Here is a 19,553-nt window from a genome sequence, read left to right as displayed (position 1 = left end):
TCCTCTCCTCTCCTCTCCTCTCCTCTCCTAATATAGAGTTGTAGTAGCTGACCCGCCTCTCTCCTCTCCTCTCCTCTCCTCTCCTCTCCTCTCCTCTCCTCTCCTCTCCTCTCCTCTCCTCTCCTCTCCTCTCCTCTCCTCTCCTCTCCTCTCCTCTCCTCTCCTCTCCTCTCCTCTCCTCTCCTCTCCTCTCCTAATATAGGGTTGTAGTAGCTGACCCGCCTCTCTCCTCTCTCCTCCAGCTAGTCCCTCTGTCAAGCCCGCAGTGTCTCTGCTCCATCCTGTCCTCTGAGCAGTTCTCTGGGGGCTCGGCCACACCGGCCTGCCTGCTGAGCGGCTACTCCTCAGCAGCACTCTGACCCTGAGCAAAGCACGCTGGGAAGAGGGAGGCATGTACACCTGCAGGGATGTCCACAACGACAAATCCATTTAAATCAGACATTTGGTTGAGGTCCATTTGGGGACTTGGTTTGGGGGGCTGAAGTGATTGTAACTTTGAAGTAATGTTGAGGTCATAACACCTTTTGTGTTACTTTTTACTTTGCATTTGGACAGGTATTGTGCAATTTTCAATTTTTCAAAACCTCTAATAACTTTTAGATGATCTTTCAGGTCATGACAAATATACAGAGTTACAACCATGATGATGATGATGATGATGATGATGGAGAACATGTGATATGAATTATGCTTTCTATCCTTATTCAAGGTTTCCTCGCTGATCAGTGTTCCATGTCACTGTCTCTTCCCCCTCAGCACCTGCAGTAGGTCCCAGCTGTAGCAGTACAGTCACTGTGCAGTCTGACTGAGGGAGGTTTTTGTACGGCTCTATATCACTGAAGTGTTGTAGCCGTGTAAATAAGGAGTTTATGAGCTCCTCCAGGTTTCTGTTGGTACCAGGCTAGATAGTTATTACCAAGCACTGCTGGTTTTACAGTCAATAATGACTGTCTGTTCTGGGAGAACAGCTATCACTGCAGGAGTCTGAGTCACAGTGACCTGTCCTCTGGATTCTGAAAAATAGAATTACAAATATTATATGAATAAATTATTACATATTGTAATCAATAGTTCTGAATAGAAATATTAACATTGATATACATTTCCATGGTGTAGATTTAATTAATTTTCAACAGTAAATTCTGAAAAGTGTCCAGATGAGGATGATGATAAAAGGCATGGTTGTTGTGGGTTCTGTTGTCATGAAGGACAGCTCTCAGTCATGAGGTGTTAAACTCACAGGGATATAAACACTACCAGAGCAGTGGAGCAGATGCGTTATGCAAATGAGTGTTTCAAATCTATTTCAGTTTCCAAGTAGGCTCCCATCATTACAATATATTTTGTCCTGCATGAGTTTGTTTTACTAATAATAGTAATTAGGTGGGTACTTATATTTGTCCTATTTCACGCGTGTATTATACGGGAATTAGAAAAATATTTTTTGGGGATATCCCAACTCCACCTGAGACATCCTCGGAGAGTGGGGTCACATACAGCATCTTTCATTATAAACAGAGACCCTGGAGCAATTAGGGTTAAGTGCCTTGCTAAAGGGCACATCGACAGATGTTTCACAGTGTCGGCCTGGGGATTTGAACTAGCAACCGTTTGGCTACTAGGCCAACGCTCTAACCGCTAGCTACCTGCCTTCCCTTTAATAACATCAAACATCAAATGTTTACTCAAATAACTAATATATGGCAACTTTTATGTCACACCATCATTTATTTTTATTCTGATGATGATCAGACATAATGATCTGTCTGTTCACTCATGCTTGGTCTCTTATGTAAGTTCCTCTAATCAGTTAGTGAACACTTCTCTAAACTAAAGCTGGTAGGATTCCTCTGGTAGTGTTGTCTGTCCTCTGTGACTTTACCACAACTGTTAAATCTGAGATCAACATATTTAATAAAGGAATATACAACATGGATCACAATCAGTACTGCTGCTGCTGTTGTCTTTCATATGGACAATATGGAGGAATATTAGCAACACTGGATCTAATGCTGGACTGTATATACAGACTAGGAGAACACCTGATACACAGAAGAAGGAAAAAATACTCATATCTGGATTTAAGATACAATTCATATTTGTATTATCTAGAAAAAGCTTATATGAAGTGTTTGTTTTACCTGGAAGATGTTATAGTGTATTTGTGTTGATTATGATTCTGTATGAGTGATCTTCACTGTAACAGCTGCATCATCACAACACAGAGAGGTTTTTGTACCAGCAGTAATAGGGATTGTATCACTGTGGTGGACTTTTGGTAGCGGCACCAGACTTGATGTTGGAAGTAAGTAAACAACAAAAGTAACTGTTTTATTCACCTTTTGATCTTGTGTTTCAATTTCTCTATCAATTTATCCTCGAATATATTGAGGATTTTTGTACTTAAATTTTTTGGTTGATTTCTGGACAAATATACTAGGCCTACACATACTATGGCCATTTTGAAAATAAACGCAAATACATCTTATCAAATTTGACCTGCATTTTTCTGTGATGAGAGTGATTAGCCTACATTTTAGATTAGGTGTATGAATAAACATACTGCACCTTGTAGGAAATGTTCAATAAACAGGTTTAGCAGTTTTGGGGGGAAAACTAAACAAAAAAACACTTTATTTCAAATGAACAAGATAAAATTATCTTTGGCAAGTATTCATACCATATTAGAGTCAATGATTTCAACCACAGTCTAAAGAAATGTAGCTTGCCCAATGGGCAGGAGGTTTTTGTACAATCAGTAATAGGGATTGTATCACAGTGGTACACTTTTGGTAGCGGCACCAGACTAGATGTTGGAAGTAAGTAACAAGCTCTCTTGATATTTCTTTCTGATTACACTTATTAAGTATGTTATTCTTAAACTCTGTCTCTATGAAAATATTGTGATTTTAGATTTTCAAAATGTTTTAATTGCTTTTGACTGACCCTTCTTTCTAATACAATTTTATTGAATCGAAATATTTTAATTGTAGGTTTATTTCTGTCTGATTGTATGATTGCAGACTATAACTCTTAATTCTGGTATGATGACTATTTAATAGCATTGGATATAGTAGTCATTATTGTTGAATTGAGTTCATGGTAGCCTTCACTGTTAGTGTGAAGACAAAGGATCTCAGTTATGTTTGTAACAGACTTCATGATCTACCAAGGTTGATATGCGATTAAAACTCATCTATGCTCAGATTTTGCAAATACTATGAATATGGGAAGGCTATTCTGACCAGATCCATTCCTAAACAATATCTGTATGACATGTATAACTGACACCGTATGACTAGTAACTCTAGTTATTTAACCACTTTGGTTCATAAATCTGCTTCGTATCATATTACTTTTAAACAATCTAACTTTTACATTCATATTTAGAAGGCATTTCCATTTCACTTTATTTTGATGTGTCCTTTGCTGAAGATAATCTCTTACTGTAACTGTACTTGATGTAGTTACTTAGTTGATGTGTTCTGTTTCTTCCAGGTAACAGTTCCCCCACCCTCACCGTCCTGCCCCCCTCTAGTGAGGAGCTGTCCAGTACAACAACAGCCACACTGATGTGTCTGGCCAACAAGGGCTTCCCCTCAGACTGGACCATGAGCTGGAAAGTGGACGGGACCAGCAAGAAGCAGGAGGCCAGTCCCGGGGTCCTGGAGAAGGATGGCCTGTACAGCTGGAGCAGCACCCTGACTCTCACTGCCCAGGAGTGGACCAAGGCAGGAGAGGTGACCTGTGAAGCCCAGCAGAAATCCCAGACTCCAGTCACCAAGACCCTGAGGAGGGCTGACTGTTCTGGGTAGGACCCCTCAGTCACACATCCCTGTGGAGAGAGGATGCTGGTTCCTCTGCTTTGACTAGCTTTATTCTAAAATCAGTCGTTCTCTGATTTAGAGATCACCCTGGTGTAGACTAACAGGGGGCTAGGATTGAGTTCATGTGTCAATCCATTCTGTAGATTGAGATTTTGTTCGTTTTAGATTTGATGTGATCTGCTTTTATTCACTATCATGTTTGCTTTGATGCTTCGATTGTGTGATAATGGATTAAAATAAAGATTTCTTTTTGGAATGCATATTTCTGTTGTTTTTATTAATAAACTGGATCATAGATACTGTATATTTGCAATATTCTGGAAAAAGATGTATTCAGTAAGGCTGATTAATGATGTCTTTAAAAACTGTCAAGTCTAAAACTCACTCTAACATCATAATTGACCAGTAAGTAATACTATCACAATATACTATGATATAATAGAAGAGCTGCTGCAATAATAGTAGTTGACTGTCTTCATTCATCAGGATACGGAGTCTGGGTCAGACGTGTTTGACTTGACAGACTTTACAGTAATAAAATAAGAACTATCAAACAGTCAACCGATATCTTGGACTCTCACGTGTGTTATAGGCTTTGATTTTAAGCTAAATTTTTTTTTACAAATTACAACTATTACAAGTGGCACTACTTCAAGATATAGCAGCGTTTCCCATACTCGGTCCTCAAGGGGTGCACATTTAGTTTTTTGTCCTAACACTACACAGCTGATTCAAATTATCATAACTTGATGATTAGTTGATTATTTGAATCAGTTGTGTAGTGCTAGAGCAAAAACCAAAACGTGCACCCCTTGGTGTCCCGAAGACCGAGTTTGGGAAACGCTGCTATATAGTGTAGTGACAGTCTTCTCTACCTCCAACCCCCTGGGAACAGAGTGAACATCTGGTGACAGTGCTGCTCTATTCTGGGACAAGCAGAACCACCCAACCTTGTCAATGTAAATATAAGTTTCACTCCCACAGATACCAGTGTAGTAGTTGAACAGTTTCTCTGCCTGAAATACCCTGGACTGGGCCAGATGTGAGGGAGTGGACTGGTTTTAACCTCTATGGTGGATTCAGGGAGGGACTCATAACAGATATGCCACCATGTAATTAATGACAGATAAAATTGATATTATACTTTACATAGATAGTGTATGTAGTGTACATGTGTCTCATGTTTGAATCCAACATCATGTCTCATTCACAGATCTAACAGTCAGTAACCTGCTAATGAAAACAGTTAATATAACGGTAGAAGATCACAATTTAAATCAGACATTTGGTTGAGGTCCATTTTGGGACTTGTTTTGGGGGGCTGAAGTGATTGTAACTTTGAAGTAATGTTGAGGTTAGAACACCTTTTGTTTTACATCTGTAGATCTTGCTTTACATATAATGTGTTTCAAAACTTCAAATAAATGTTATACACACTTAAAGGCCATGACAAATATAACAAGTTAAAACCATGATGATGATGTTAATGATGATGATGATGGTCATGTGAACTGAATGATTGCTTTCTAACCATATTGTCACATGTCACAGTTGACCTCATCTAGTGTTCCATGTCACTGTCTCTTCCCCCTCAGCACCTGCAGTAGGTCCCAGATGTAGCAGTACAGTCACTGTGCAGTCTGACTGAGGGAGGTTTTTGTACGGCTCTGTATCACTGTGTGAACACATATTTACTATTGGGAATGTGTAAACTCTGACAGTAGTAATCTCCTGCATCTTCAGCCTGGACTCCACTGATGGTCAGAGTGAAGTCACTATGAGATCCACTACCACTGAATCTAGATGGAGTCCCAGACTGAAGTGTTGTAGCATAGTAAATAAGGTGTTTAGGAGCTCCTCCAGGTTTCTGTTGATACCAGGCTAGACGGTTATTGCCATAGACATCACTGCTGGTTTTACAGTTCAGAGAGACTGTCTGTCCTGGTAGAACAGCTTTCACTGCAGGAGTCTGAGTCACAGTGAACTGACCTCTGGATTCTGAAACAGAGATGGCATGTAGAAAGAGCATTCAATTGTTAATACATTTTTCCATGTAGCATATGAAATAAAACTGTAATGAGGTTATATAGCGCAATTGTCCGGGTAATTTTCTGTAAAATATATTACCTTGGAGACAGAGGGCAAATATCCAGATAAAGATGGTGATAAAAGTCATGGTTGTAGTGGAGTCTGTTGTCATGAAGGACAGCTCTCAGTCATGAAGTGTTAAACTGACAGGGATATAAACATTCCCAGACCACTGAAGCATGTGCTGCCAATGCAAAGTGTCCTCTCTATGCAAATGTGACTCCTGGAGTAAGGCAGATAATGTATGCCTCATTTGGTAATATACAGTGAGTGGAAAATGTATTTAGTCAGCCACCAATTGTGCAAGTTCTCCCACTTAAAAAGATGAGAGAGGCCTGTAATTTTCATAATAGGTACACGTCAACTATGACAGACAAATTGAGAAAAAAAAATCTAGAAAATCACATTGTAGGATTTTTTATGAATTTATTTGCAAATTATGGTGGAAAATAAGTATTTGGTCACCTACAAACAAGCAAGATTTCTGGCTCTCACAGACCTGTAACTTCTTCTTTAAGAGGCTCCTCTGTCCTCCACTCGTTACCTGTATTAATGGCACCTGTTTGAACTTGTTATCAGTATAAAAGACACCTGTCCACAAACTCAAACAGTCACACTCCAAACTCCACTATGGCCAAGACCAAAGAGCTGACAAAGGACACCAGAAACAAAATTGTAGACATGCACCAGGCTGGGAAGACTGAATCTGCAATAGGTAAGCAGCTTGGTTTGAAGAAATCAACTGTGGGAGCAATTATTAGGAAATGGAAGACATACAAGACCACTGATAATCTCCCTCGATCTGGGGCTCCACGCAAGTTCTCACCCCGTCGGGTCAAAATGATCACAAGAACGGTGAGCAAAAATCCCAAAACCACACGGGAGGACCTAGTGAATGACCTGCAGAGAGATGGGACCAAAGTAACAAAGCCTACCATCAGTAACACACTACGCCGACAGGGACTCAAATCCTGCAGTGCAAGACGTGTCCCCATGCTTAGGCCAGTACATGTCCAGGCCCGTCTGAAGTTTGCTGGAGTGCATTTGGATGATCCAGAAGAGGATTGGGAGAATGTCATATGGTCAGATGAAACCAAAATATAACTTTTTGGTAAAAACTCAACTCGTCTTGTTTGGAGGACAAAGAAAGCTGAGTTGCATCCAAAGAACACCATACCTACTGTGAAGCATGGGGGTGGAAACATCATGCTTTGGGGCTGTTTTTCTGCAAAGGGACCAGGACGACTGATCCGTGTAAAGGAAAGAATGAATGGGGCCATATATCGTGAGATTTTGAGTGAAAACCTCCTTCCATCAGCAAGGGCATTGAAGATGAAACGTGGCTGGGTCTTTCAGCATGACAATGATCCCAAACACACCGCCCGGGCAACGAAGGAGTGGCTTCGTAAGAAGCTTTTCAAGGTCCTGGAGTGGCCTAGCCAGTCTCCAGATCTCAACCCCATATAAAATCTTTGGAGGGATCACTCTTTAATCTCTATTAAAACATTTAGATTTGAGATACTTTACTTTCCAAAAATATTGTTATATATTGATTTTGAAAGAGCCTTCTTTCAACAGTTTATTTAATCAAAATGTTAAATTGCGGGCATTTTTTTGTATGTTTTATTTGTATGATTGCAGACTATATAACTCTTATTCTGGTATGATAACTATAATATTTGTTATTGTAGTCATCAGTGCATTGTGTTCATGATAGCCAGAAAGGGTCTCTGTTATTTGTATCCAACCTCTTGGATTCTGCAAAATACTACAAATATGAGTATTCTGATGAGAAACGATCCTAAAAAAATATATTTATGCCAAAATAATGCTAAAGTTAAACACGTCATACTTGTATGCTTTCTGCTTGTATACTTTATACTTGTAATCTGCTTTCCTATCATACTAATGTTTGGGTTTCTTCACGTCTTTTAGCAATCTAATCTAAGTTTTAGAAGTCATTTCCAAAGTACTTTGTTTTGATGTAGTTGATGTGTTATGTTTCTTCCAGGTAACAGTTCCCCAACCCGTCCTGCCCCCCTCTAGTGAGGAGCTGTCCAGTACAACAACAGCCACACTGACGTGTCTGGCCAACAAGGGCTTCCCCTCAGACTGGACCATGAGCTGGAAAGTGGATGGGACCAGCAAGAAGCAGGAGGCCAGTCCCGGGGTCCAGGAGAAGGACGGCCTGTACAGCTGGAGCAGCACACTGACTCTCACTGCCCAGGAGTGGACCAAGGCAGGAGAGGTGACCTGTGAAGCCCAGCAGAAATCCCAGACTCCAGTCACCAAGACCCTGAGGAGGGCTGACTGTTCTGGGTAGGATCCCCTCAGTCACACAGCCCTGTGGAGAGAGGATACTGGTTCCTCTGCTTTGACTAGCTTTGTTCTAAAATCAGTAATTCTCTGTTTTAGAGATCACTCTGGTGTAGACTAACAGGCGGCTTGGCTTGAATTCATGTGTCAATCCATTCTGTAGATTGAGATTGTGTTAGTTTTAGATTTGATGTGATCTGCTTTTATTCACTATCATGTTTGCTTTGATGCTTCGATTGTGTGATAATGGATTAAAATAAAGATTTTTTTGAAATGCATATTTTTGTTCTTTCTATTAATAAACAGTATCATAGATACTGTATATTTCTAATATTCTGGAAAAAGATGTATTCAGTAAGGCTGATTAATGGTGTCTTTAAAAACTGTCAAGTCTAAAACTCACTCTAACATCATAATGGACCAGTATTTAATACTATCACAATATACTATGATATAATAGAAGAGGTTCTGCCATGGTAGTAGTTGACTGTCTTCATTCATCAGGATACTGAGTCTGTGTCAGACCTGTTTGACTTGACAGACTTTACAGTAATAAAAGAAGAACTATCAAACAGTCAACCGATATCTTGGACTCTCACGTGTGTTATAGGCTTTGATTTGAAGCTAAAAAAAATAAAATACAAATACAAATATTACAAGTGGCACTACTTCAAGATTTAGCAGCGTTTCCCATACTCGGTCCTCAAGGGGTGCACATTTAGTTTTTTGTCCTAACACTACACAGCTGATTCAAATTATCATAACTCTTGATGATTAGTTGATTATTTGAATCAGGTGTGTAGTGCTAGAGCAAAAACCAAAACGTGCACCCCTTGGGGTCCCGAGGACCGAGTTTGGGAAACGCTGTTATATAGTGTAGTGACAGTCTTCTCTACCTCCAACCCCCTGGGGACAGAGTGAACATCTGGTGACAGTGCTGCTCTATTCTGGGACAAGCAGAACCACCCAACCCTGTCTATGTAAATCTCAGTTTCACTCCCACAGATACCAGTCTAGTAGTTGAACAGTTTCACTGCCTGTAATACCCTGGACTGGGTCAGATGTGAGGGAGTGGACTGGTTTTACTGTAACCTCTATAGTGGATTCAGGGTGGGGGACTTTCTTACAATGAATAAACCACCATTTAATAGATGACATAAAATATGGGTATTACTAAATATAGGCATTGACAGTTACTGACATCACATTCTAATTTCTAATTCTATGGTTACGGATATGTGTGTAATGTCTGAGCTCAAAATCTTTTTCCTGAAAGCAGAGGGCAAGTGTCCAGATGAGGATGGTGATAAAAGTCATGTTTATGTGGGTTCTGTTGTCATGAAGGACAGCTCTCAGTCATGAAGTGTTCAACTCACAGGGATATAAACACTCCCAGACCTCTGAAGCATGTGCTGGCAATGCAAAGTGTTCTCTCTACGCAAACAGACTTTCATGGTCCCACAGAGAAACTGTAGTTGAAGAGATCTTCTTCTTTGGTATTATTGTGTTCGCAACAATTATGTGTATTCTGCCACCTACTGTACATATGGATAATAAGGAATCAAAAAGGAAAAAAATGTGGGGTAAAAAAAAATAAAAATAGATTTTTTAAAATCCATACAAATTATCAGTAAGGAAATGTTAATTCAACTAAATCAAAACGAAATGTGTTTTAATCAGGTCCCTACACAGGCTCAGAAGGATCCTGTGATGGCGGGACATTTCCTGGCGACAGTAGTCCTTGCAGTGCTTCTGCTGTTAAGTCTTCTCGGCTGCAGATATAATGATGTCCAGCTTCTTAGACACTTGTGCAGTACAATTAATAACTGTGGCTGTAAATGCTACAAAATACACCTTTTTCACAATAAGTGTATCCAGATTACTTGATTGAAGTATAACATTTGCAACTGGTTGTGGTGCATCCACCACCATATCTTCTTCAGAACTTCAACGCTCTTCACCGCCTCCAAATAGGAGATTTGCTGTACAGCCCTGATCCTTGACACCTCAACCTCTTTCACCCTAACAGTACACTCAGGGTATTTGGAAATATGATCCCCGCCACAGTTGAAACATTTTACATTCACAATAACATATTCTCTTCAATAACATATTCCTTCCATCTGCAAACACTTGACACATGGCCAAACGTTTTACACTTTTTGCATTGCTTCGGGTTTTGCACGAATGCTCTTACAGCGTATCTTATATCCCAACTTTACATAGGGTGGTAAATACTCATCAAACATCAATAATACAGATAAACGTTGCTCCTTTTTCCCCATTCTCCATACGGGTCAAGTGACATGCATTAACTACTCCTGGAATTCTTTGCCTAAGATATTGATTATCAATGTCCAACGGGACGCCAGAAATAACACCTTTTACCGGTTTCCTGCTCCGAAAACCAAAGCTGTTCACTTCATGCGTCGATATTTTCGCGAGCCACAATGCACATTCCTTTTGCTCTTTAGATACACACCATATCAACACCTTACCACTCCTGGTTACTATGATATCAACACCATACCACTCCTGGTTACTATAATATCAACACTATACCACTCCTGGTTACTATGATATCAACACCATACCACTCCTGGTTACTTTGACTGCATCCACGTTTCCCAACGCCTACTTCACCATCCTCGTGACTTCAAAAGGGTTTCCCAAATAAACATCTTTATCCAAAAAACGTACTCCAACAAGGAACGATTCATCAGACTCATTTTCCACAACAATTGTAGCCCTCTCTGTTCCATTCTTGGACTTCACTATTGTCCACTAATTTTTCTCACTAACTGTTCAGCTTCAAACGAAACTTCTTCTTTCACCATCTCGATGTATGAGCAGCTGACCTTGAGAGCTGATTGTCCAGCCAATCATGGCCTTGATTGGTAAATGAGCCTCAGCTGGAATCAATTAAAGACTGGGAAGGTAATGGAAGATAGCAGGGCGTGGCAGGAACGAGGTGTTGTACTAACGGTCAGGCGTTTAAGAAATATATCATTGATTTAGAGATTAAACCTGATGTGGCTTAGACCACATCTTGATTAGATTATTCCTGGTTATTGTTCAATCAGATCTGATAGATCAACTGGACAGGGTGGTATTTGTACTATGTTCATAAGAGAAGGTCTTGTATATCGTAATATACCTGTCCCATCTGAATATGAATGTGTGATGGTGGAAATATACATTGCAGGTAGTAATATTAAGTTGCACAATCTTTACAACTGTCTGTAGCGATGTTTTATGAAATATCAGGAGAAATGGGCTCTAGAGAGATATGGTGCTGCAACTTTAATGCACATAATAGTTTATGGGGAAGCACACATACTGATGCTGATGGTACTATTGTGGAAGATATGATGGAAACGAGCATATGTCTTAACGATGGATGTGGTACAAGAGTTTATGTTGTTAGAGGGGTTACATCCTGCCTGGACCTCGCTGGCTTCTAACTCTATTGCATCTATGTGTGAATGGAATGGATGATTCTACTGTTGGAAGTGGTAATTTCCCAATTTCGTGTTCCATGAACTTTGATGTTACTACTCCAGATAGGGTACTGTTCAGATGATGGTGCTTTCATAATGCAGACTGGAAGAATTTGGTGATCATTACTTAAATGTTGGACATTTGTCTTTAGAGAGGCTGGTTGATGTATGCACTATCTCTGTGACATCACTGATATTGAGTGCTACAAATGTGTATGTACCAGAGAGTGAAGTGGGTGAGAAAAGGAAGGTCTTTCCATGGTGGACTGAAGAGTGCACTGCGGCTATTAGAGAAAGAAATAGGGCTTACAGAGTGTTGCGTAGGTTCTATGACTCCTGAGAATCTAATTGATTTCCAAAGGAAGAGATCTTTAGTACGTAGGGTCATTAAGTCTGTCAAGAGAAATGCATGGAGGCAGTTCTGCTCTACAATAGGCAGGGGTACTGAGCTGGGGGATGTATGGTCTATGTTGAAGAAGATTTTACCTTGCATGACATGCGTTCAGCCTTAATAGGCTGTGGATATACAACCCCAGGTCATGATCAGTTGTGCTTTGTAATGTTTAAGCACATACCTAATGAGGTAATGCAGTGTATCTGTTTACTGCATGTCTTTGTAGACTTAGGGGCAGTTTGCCAGACACATTAAGCTTAGTCCTGGACTGAAAAGCAAACTCAATTGGATAATCTTCATTGAAAGAGCTTTTAGTCTAGGACAATGCTTCATCTGTGTCCAGGAAACCCCCTCCTAGTGTTTTGTTGCTTGGTGTGCTAAACTGTAGAGCATGAATGTAACATACATTTTTCTGATGGATTTTTTTGTCTAGAAATATTTTCAGAGTTTATTTTTGCCTTTATCTTTATAGATGAAGTGTTTTGTTGTTGTCGGTTGTTCTCAGTACTGTAGCTAGTTGTTTATCCTGTGTGAATTACCTCTCCTCTCCTCTCCTCTCCTCTCCTCTCCTCTCCTCTCCTCTCCTCTCCTCTCCTCTCCTCTCCTCTCCTAATATATTTCATTATACAATAGTAGTAGTAGCTGACCCTCCTCTATCATCTCTCCTCTTCTCCAGCTCTTCCCTCTGTCAGGCACACAGTTTCTCTGCTCCCTCCTGTCCTCTGAGTAACTCTCTGGGTACTCGGCCAAACTGGCCTGCCTGCTGAGTGTCTACTCCCCCCAGGGAGAGATGGTGAGCTGGGAGGTGGACGGGGCGGAGGTCAAGGATAGGGTCCTGACCACCACAGAAGAAGAGAAGGGCGGCCACTTCAGCCGCAGTAGCACCCTGACCCTGAGCAAGGCACGCTGGGAAGATGGAGAGGTGTACACCTGCACGACGACGACACCAGTGATTCAGCTGTCAATATAGTGTCTAGAGACCGGAGAAGCCATTGTAAGGTTCTAGAGAATCCCCACATGGTGCTAGTGAAGGAAACATTAGTGTTTTAGAGCTGAATGTTACAGTATAATAGTGAATAATATCAGTAGTGCTGTGTGCTAAATGAACTATTTTGAGATTATGTTGTACATGTCTTCTTGCCTCTGAGTTCAAATAAAGCTTGTTTTGATTAGAAAATAACCCAATAACTGATTTAATCATGATTCCAGTGATCACTATCGCATGAATAGGCATCACACTTCATACTAATTTAGATCAATCAACTTCTTTTATAATTTCAGCGTTGTAGCATATAGCTACTCTCATGTTATCAAACAGAATTAAAGGGCATCTGATACAACAAATACTCTGCAATCATTTCTACAACTGAATGATCCTGTTATACTGTAGCACCAATACCAGGGATAATAATTAGTGATATTTGATAATAAACCTCTAAGATCTGCTCTCAGAACTCACAGTGCTAAACAGTTACTTTCCATAACATATATATATATATATATGATGTTTAATTCCTAATATGATTTTATTAAATTAGATATTTTAGCAATGGTTTCAACAATTTGTGGTCTACACTTCTACATTATATTTCCCCTGGTCTTCTCTACCTCCAACCACCTGGGGACAGAGTGAATATCTGGTGACAGTGCTGCTCTATTCTGGGACAAGCAGAACCACCCAGCCCTGTCTGTGCTGAATTAACATTACTTTTATTTTTACTTCAGTAGATCTTACTCTGCATATGGACTGGTAATGTGTTCCAAAACTTCTAATACATTTTTATATACATTTTCAGTTCATGACAATATAACAAGTTACAACCATGATGATGATGATGATGATGAGGACGTTGGAGAACATGTGATCTGAATGACACTTTCTAACCATTTTCAAAGTTGACCTCCTCTACTGATCAGTGTTCCATGTCAGTGTCATCCCCCTCAGCTCCTGCAGTAGGTCCCAGCTGTAGCAGAACAGTCTGACTGAGGGAGGTTTATGTATCTGTGAACACCCAGACACTGTTGGGGTAGTGGAAACTCTGACAGTAGTAATCTCCTGCATCTTCAGCCTGTGTTCCACTGCCACTGCATCTAGATGGAGTGTTTTAGTATGGTAAATAAGGAGTTCATGAGTTCCTCCAGGTTTCTGTTGATACCAGGCAAGACGGGCATCAGAGTAACCTGCTTGATACACATTACTGCACGTTTTACAGTTCAGAGAGACTGTCTGTCCTGGGAGAACAGATTTCACTGCAGGAGTCTGAGTCACAGTGAACTGTCCTCTGGAATCATGAAAAATAGAATAAAACATTTATATGAAATGAATATCACATATATTAAGCAATTGTTCTGAATAAAATTGTGACACTCTGGCTCCGGGACTTTTGTATTTGAGCCAGGGTGTATTTTGTTATGTTTGGTTGGGTGTTTCTAAGTGTTGTATTTCTAGGTTTGGTCAATGACTCCCAATCGGAGGTAACGAGTGTCAGCTGTCGGCTCGTTATCTCTGATTGGGAGCCATATTTATTTCTGTATGTTTTCCTGTGGGGTTTGTGGGTTTTTGTTCCAAGTTCAGTCATTGTCACTGTTGGACTTCACTTTCGTCTTTTGTTTTGTATTGACGTGCTTTTCTAATTAAAGTCATCATGTTCACTCGCAACGCTGCGCCTTGGTCTCCTGTTTTAGACGATCGTGACAGAAAAACCCACCAAAGAAAGACCAAGCAGCGTGTCCAGGAGCAAGGAGACTGGACATGGGAGGAGGCACCGGGCAAGGAGATAGAGAGGCTGGCGATGGCCCAGGTGGGCACATCGTGGTCCTGGGAGGACATGCTCGGAGGCAAGGGACCTTGGGGAAGGATCAAGGCCCTGGCGAGAGAGGAGCAACGGCGGCAGCAGGGCCATCGTCGGAGGGTCGTGAGTCAACCCCAGAAAATTTTTAGGGGGGGGCACACGGCATGGACGACGGGGCTGACGGAGGAGAAAAGGGGGAGTATCCAGGAGGCCACCAGGCCAGGGGTACACCGCCCTGTATGTCCTGTGCGGATGCCTCACACAGAGTGTGTGAGGGTAGGCATTCAGCCAGGACGGGTGGTGTCCGCTGTTCGCTCCAGGCCTCCTATCCGTCTCCACAGCCCGGTCCGGCCTGTTCCTGCCACCCGCACCAAGTCTACGGTGTGCGTCGCCAGCCCGGTCCGGCCTGTTCCTGCCACCCGCACCAAGTCTACGGTGTGCGTCGCCAGCCCGGTCCGGCCTGTTCCTGCCACCCGCACCAAGTCGACGGTGTGCGTCACCAGCCCGGTCCGGCCTGTTCCTGCCACCCGCACCAAGTCTACGGTGTGCGTCGCCAGCCCGGTCCGGCCTGTTCCTGCCACCCGCACCAAGTCTACGGTGCGCGTCGCCAGCCCGGTCCGGCCTGTTCCTGCCACCCGCACCAAGTCTACGGTGCGCGTCGCCAGCCCGGTCCGGCCTGTTCCTGCCACCCGCACCAAGTCTACGGTGCGCGTCGCCAGCCCGGTCCGGCCTGTTCCTGCCACCCGCACCAAGTCTACGGTGCGCGTCGCCCGGCCAGAGTCTGCCGTCTGCCCAACGGCGCCTGAACTGCCCGTCTGCCCAACGGCGCCTGAACTGCCCGTCTGCCCAACGGCGCCTGAACTGCCCGTCTGCCCAACGGCGCCTGAACTGCCTGTCTGCCCAACGCCGTCTGAACTGTCCGTCTGCCAAGCGCTGCATAAGCCGCCCGTCTGCCATGAGCCGTCAGAGCCGTCCGCCAGACCGGAGCTGCTAAAGCCTTCCGCCAGACAGGATCAGCCAGAGCCTTCCGCCAGACAGGATCAGCCAGAGCCTTCCGCCAGACAGGATCAGCCAGAGCCTTCCGCCAGACAGGATCAGCCAGAGCCTTCCGCCAGACAGGATCAGCCAGAGCCTTCCGCCAGACAGGATCAGCCAGAGCCTTCCGCCAGACCGGATCAGCCAGAGCCTTCCGCCAGACAGGATCAGCCAGAGCCTTCGGCCAGACAGGATCAGCCAGATCCGTCAGCCTGCCATGAGCAGCCAGATTCGTCAGCCAGCCATGAGCAGCCAGATCCGTCGGCCAGCCATGAGCAGCCAGATCCGTCGGCCAGCCATGAGCAGCCAGATCCGTCGGCCAGCCATGAACAGCCAGATCCGTCAGCCAGCCATGAGCAGCCAGATCCGTCGGCCAGCCATGAGCAGCCAGATCCGTCGGCCAGCCATGAGCAGCCAGATCCGTCGGCCAGCCATGAGCAGCCAGATCCGTCAGCCAGCCATGAGCAGCCAGATCCGTCAGCCAGCCATGAGCAGCCAGATCCTTCAGCCAGCCATGAGCCGTTCAGCCAGGATCCGCCAGAGCCGTCCAGCCAGGATCCGCCAGAGCCAGCCAGCCAGGATCCGCCATTGAGTCAGGTGCTGCCCCTTATCCTGGTGCTGCCCCTTAGTCCGGTGCTGCCCCTTAGTCTGGTGCTGCCCCTTAGTCCGGTGCTGCCCCTTAGTCCGGTGCTGCCTCTTAGTCCGGTGCTGCCCCTTAAACCGGTGGGGGTCATGTGGAGGAGGCTAGGGAAGCGGGTGGTGACTAAGGTGGGGTGGGGACCACGACCAGGGCCAGAACCGCCACCGTGGACAGACGCCCACCCAGACCCTCCCCTAGACTGTATGCTGGTGCGCCCGGAGTTCGCACCTTTAGGGGGGGGTACTGTGACACTCTGGCTCCGGGACTTTTGTATTTGAGCCAGGGTGTATTTTGTTATGTTTGGTTGGGTGTTTCTAAGTGTTGTATTTCTAGGTTTGGTCAATGACTCCCAATCGGAGGTAACGAGTGTCAGCTGTCGGCTCGTTATCTCTGATTGGGAGCCATATTTATTTCTGTATGTTTTCCTGTGGGGTTTGTGGGTTTTTGTTCCAAGTTCAGTCATTGTCACTGTTGGACTTCACTTTCGTCTTTTGTTTTGTATTGACGTGCTTTTCTAATTAAAGTCATCATGTTCACTCGCAACGCTGCGCCTTGGTCTCCTGTTTTAGACGATCGTGACAAAAATATTTACATTAATATGCATTATACTTTTGTGTAGATTAAATAATTGTTCAACAACAAATTCTGAAAATGGAAATGTAGTATCCTAAACAGTTTATGATTTTGCTGACGTTTTCAAATGGTGTGTTTTTTTTTATTTTTATTTTTTATTTTTTTATTTTTATATATATACTCCCCTTTATTACTTTTCAACCCCACCATCCTTTCCCTACGTGGAGTAAATTAGTGAACAACAATGCCCAGGCCTCTACTTCCGGTCTATACTTACTCTCTACACCTTATGGACAGAGTTACTTTTACAATAATTCTATTATATATATATATATTTTTTTATTTATTTTTTTGCTCCTGAACTTCTTCTACTCTCAACCTCTCCGATCATTTTCATGATGTCCATCCGGTTTGCTTCTATATGCCATATCTTTCTAACTGTGCTCCTTCCCAAAAGCTCCCAACATACAACCTATATACTTATTATGGACACAGTATGCTTTACATTATTAGCTATCTTTGTTATTATTTGTTGTTATTTGTTATTAGTCCCATCCTTCAACTCTATTCAATACCTCCCATCTATCTCTTAACACCATCCATATAGGATTTCTATTTGCCATATATATTTCAACCGTACTGTGATGTTTTACAAAAGTTCTGAACCTTTCTATTCTCATTGCTTCTACAGATTGTGAATTAAAAATAAACAGTTTTGCTAAAAGTATTATTATATTATTGATTGATTGACTATGGCATTTCAGATCACCCAGTAATGCTATCTGCAAGTTTAGTTCCAGGTAAATATTGCAATCCTTTAGCCATTCCTGGACCTGTGTCCAAAAACAAGCTACAAATGGACAGAACCAAAACAAATGATCCAATGATTCCGTCTCTTCACAGCAAAATCTGCAGAGGTGGGAAGATTGTATCCCCCATATAAATAACATTCTATTGGTAGCAAGAATTTTATATAATAATTTAAATTGAAAGATTCTAATTTTTGAATCCGGTGTCATTTTGCGTGTCAGTTCATAAACACTATGCCATGGTATCGGTACATCAAAGATCTCTTCCCAACTATTTTGCAATCTATATGGGACGGCTGTCAATCCTTTGGTCCTTAAGTGAAACTGATATACTTTTTTATTTATCACAGTTTTCCTTAACCAATTATGTTATTTAATGCAAGGCTGACAGACAAGTTCCTTACTTTCTCCCCCTTTCACTTTCCTCTTCCATTTTTGCGGTAAGGCTGCAATTATTTGGTTGTAATTTTGGGTAGAGCAGACATTTCCATATGTTTTTGTTAGCTGCATGTGCGTCATAACTCCACCAGTCCTACCGATGATATCATTTACGAAGATTATACCTTTTTTAAACATTCTGTCAAAAAATTAAGGTTTTTTGTCAATTAGTATATTTGAATTTAACCACAATATTTGTTGCATTATTTGTTCTGTTGTTTCTGGAGGATTAAATTGAAATTGCAACCAACTTTCTATGGCTTGTTTTAGAAATAGTGACATTTGGGAGATTATTTCCTTTTCAAATAACTGAAAGTGAGAGGTTGTAATCTGAATAAAGGGAAAAAGGCCTGTCTTGAACATTGGGTGAGACAATCTTACTAATTTGCTTGAGAACCAGTTCGGATTTAAGTATAACTTTTGTATGACTGAAGCTTTTAGTGATAGGTCTAATGCTTTAATATTTAATAATTTCTGTCCTCCGAATTCATATTCATTATATAAATATGCTCTTTTAATTTTGTCTGGCTTGCCGTTCCAAATAAAATTGAATATTTTTTTCTCATATAATTTAAAAAACTGTTCGCTAGGCGTAGGCAAGACCATAAGCAAATAGGTAAACTGGGATAATACTAAAGAGTTAATCAGGGTGATTTTTCCACAAATTGACAGGTATTTTCCTTTCCATGGTAGTAAGATCTTATCTATTTTTGCTAATTTTCTATTAAAATTTATTGAAGTGAGATCATTTATTTCCTTTGGGATATGTATTCCGAGTATATCCACATCACCATCAGACCATTTTATTGGTAAACTACATGGTAATGTAAAAATTGTATTTTTTAGTGATCCAATACGTAATCCTACAACTCATCCAGAATGCCGCAGCCCGTCTGGTGTTCAACCTTCCCAAGTTTTCTCACGTCACCCACCTCCTCCACACACTCCACTGGCTTCCAGTTGAAGCTCGCATCCGCTACAAGACCATGGTGCTTGCCTATGGAGCAGTGAGGGGAACGACACCTCTGTACCTTCGGGCTTTGATCAGTCCCTACACCCAAACGAGGGCATTGCGTTCATCCACCTCTGGCCTGCTGGCTCCCCTTCCTCTGCGGATGCATAGTTCCCGCTCAGCCCAGTC

At 42.3% G+C, this 19,553-nt stretch overlaps 2 gene segments (V, D, J or C); both read left to right on the top strand.

The window, feature by feature from the left end:
- The first annotated feature begins 1,776 nt into the window (after window positions 1-1,776).
- On the top strand, window positions 1,777-3,823 carry LOC311140063 (Ig kappa-b4 chain C region-like). The segment is given in 3 exons: window positions 1,777-1,792; window positions 2,207-2,305; window positions 3,499-3,823.
- A 2,336-nt stretch (window positions 3,824-6,159) lies between these two features.
- On the top strand, window positions 6,160-8,238 carry LOC311140062 (Ig kappa-b4 chain C region-like). The segment is given in 2 exons: window positions 6,160-6,171; window positions 7,927-8,238.
- The last annotated feature ends 11,315 nt before the right edge of the window (window positions 8,239-19,553 follow it).

Source organism: Coregonus lavaretus, assembly GCF_964263955.1.
Source record: "Coregonus lavaretus genome assembly, chromosome: 13".
In the NCBI taxonomy this organism is placed as follows: Eukaryota; Metazoa; Chordata; class Actinopteri; order Salmoniformes; family Salmonidae; genus Coregonus; species Coregonus lavaretus.
This window is presented reverse-complemented; position numbering and strand designations above follow the sequence as displayed.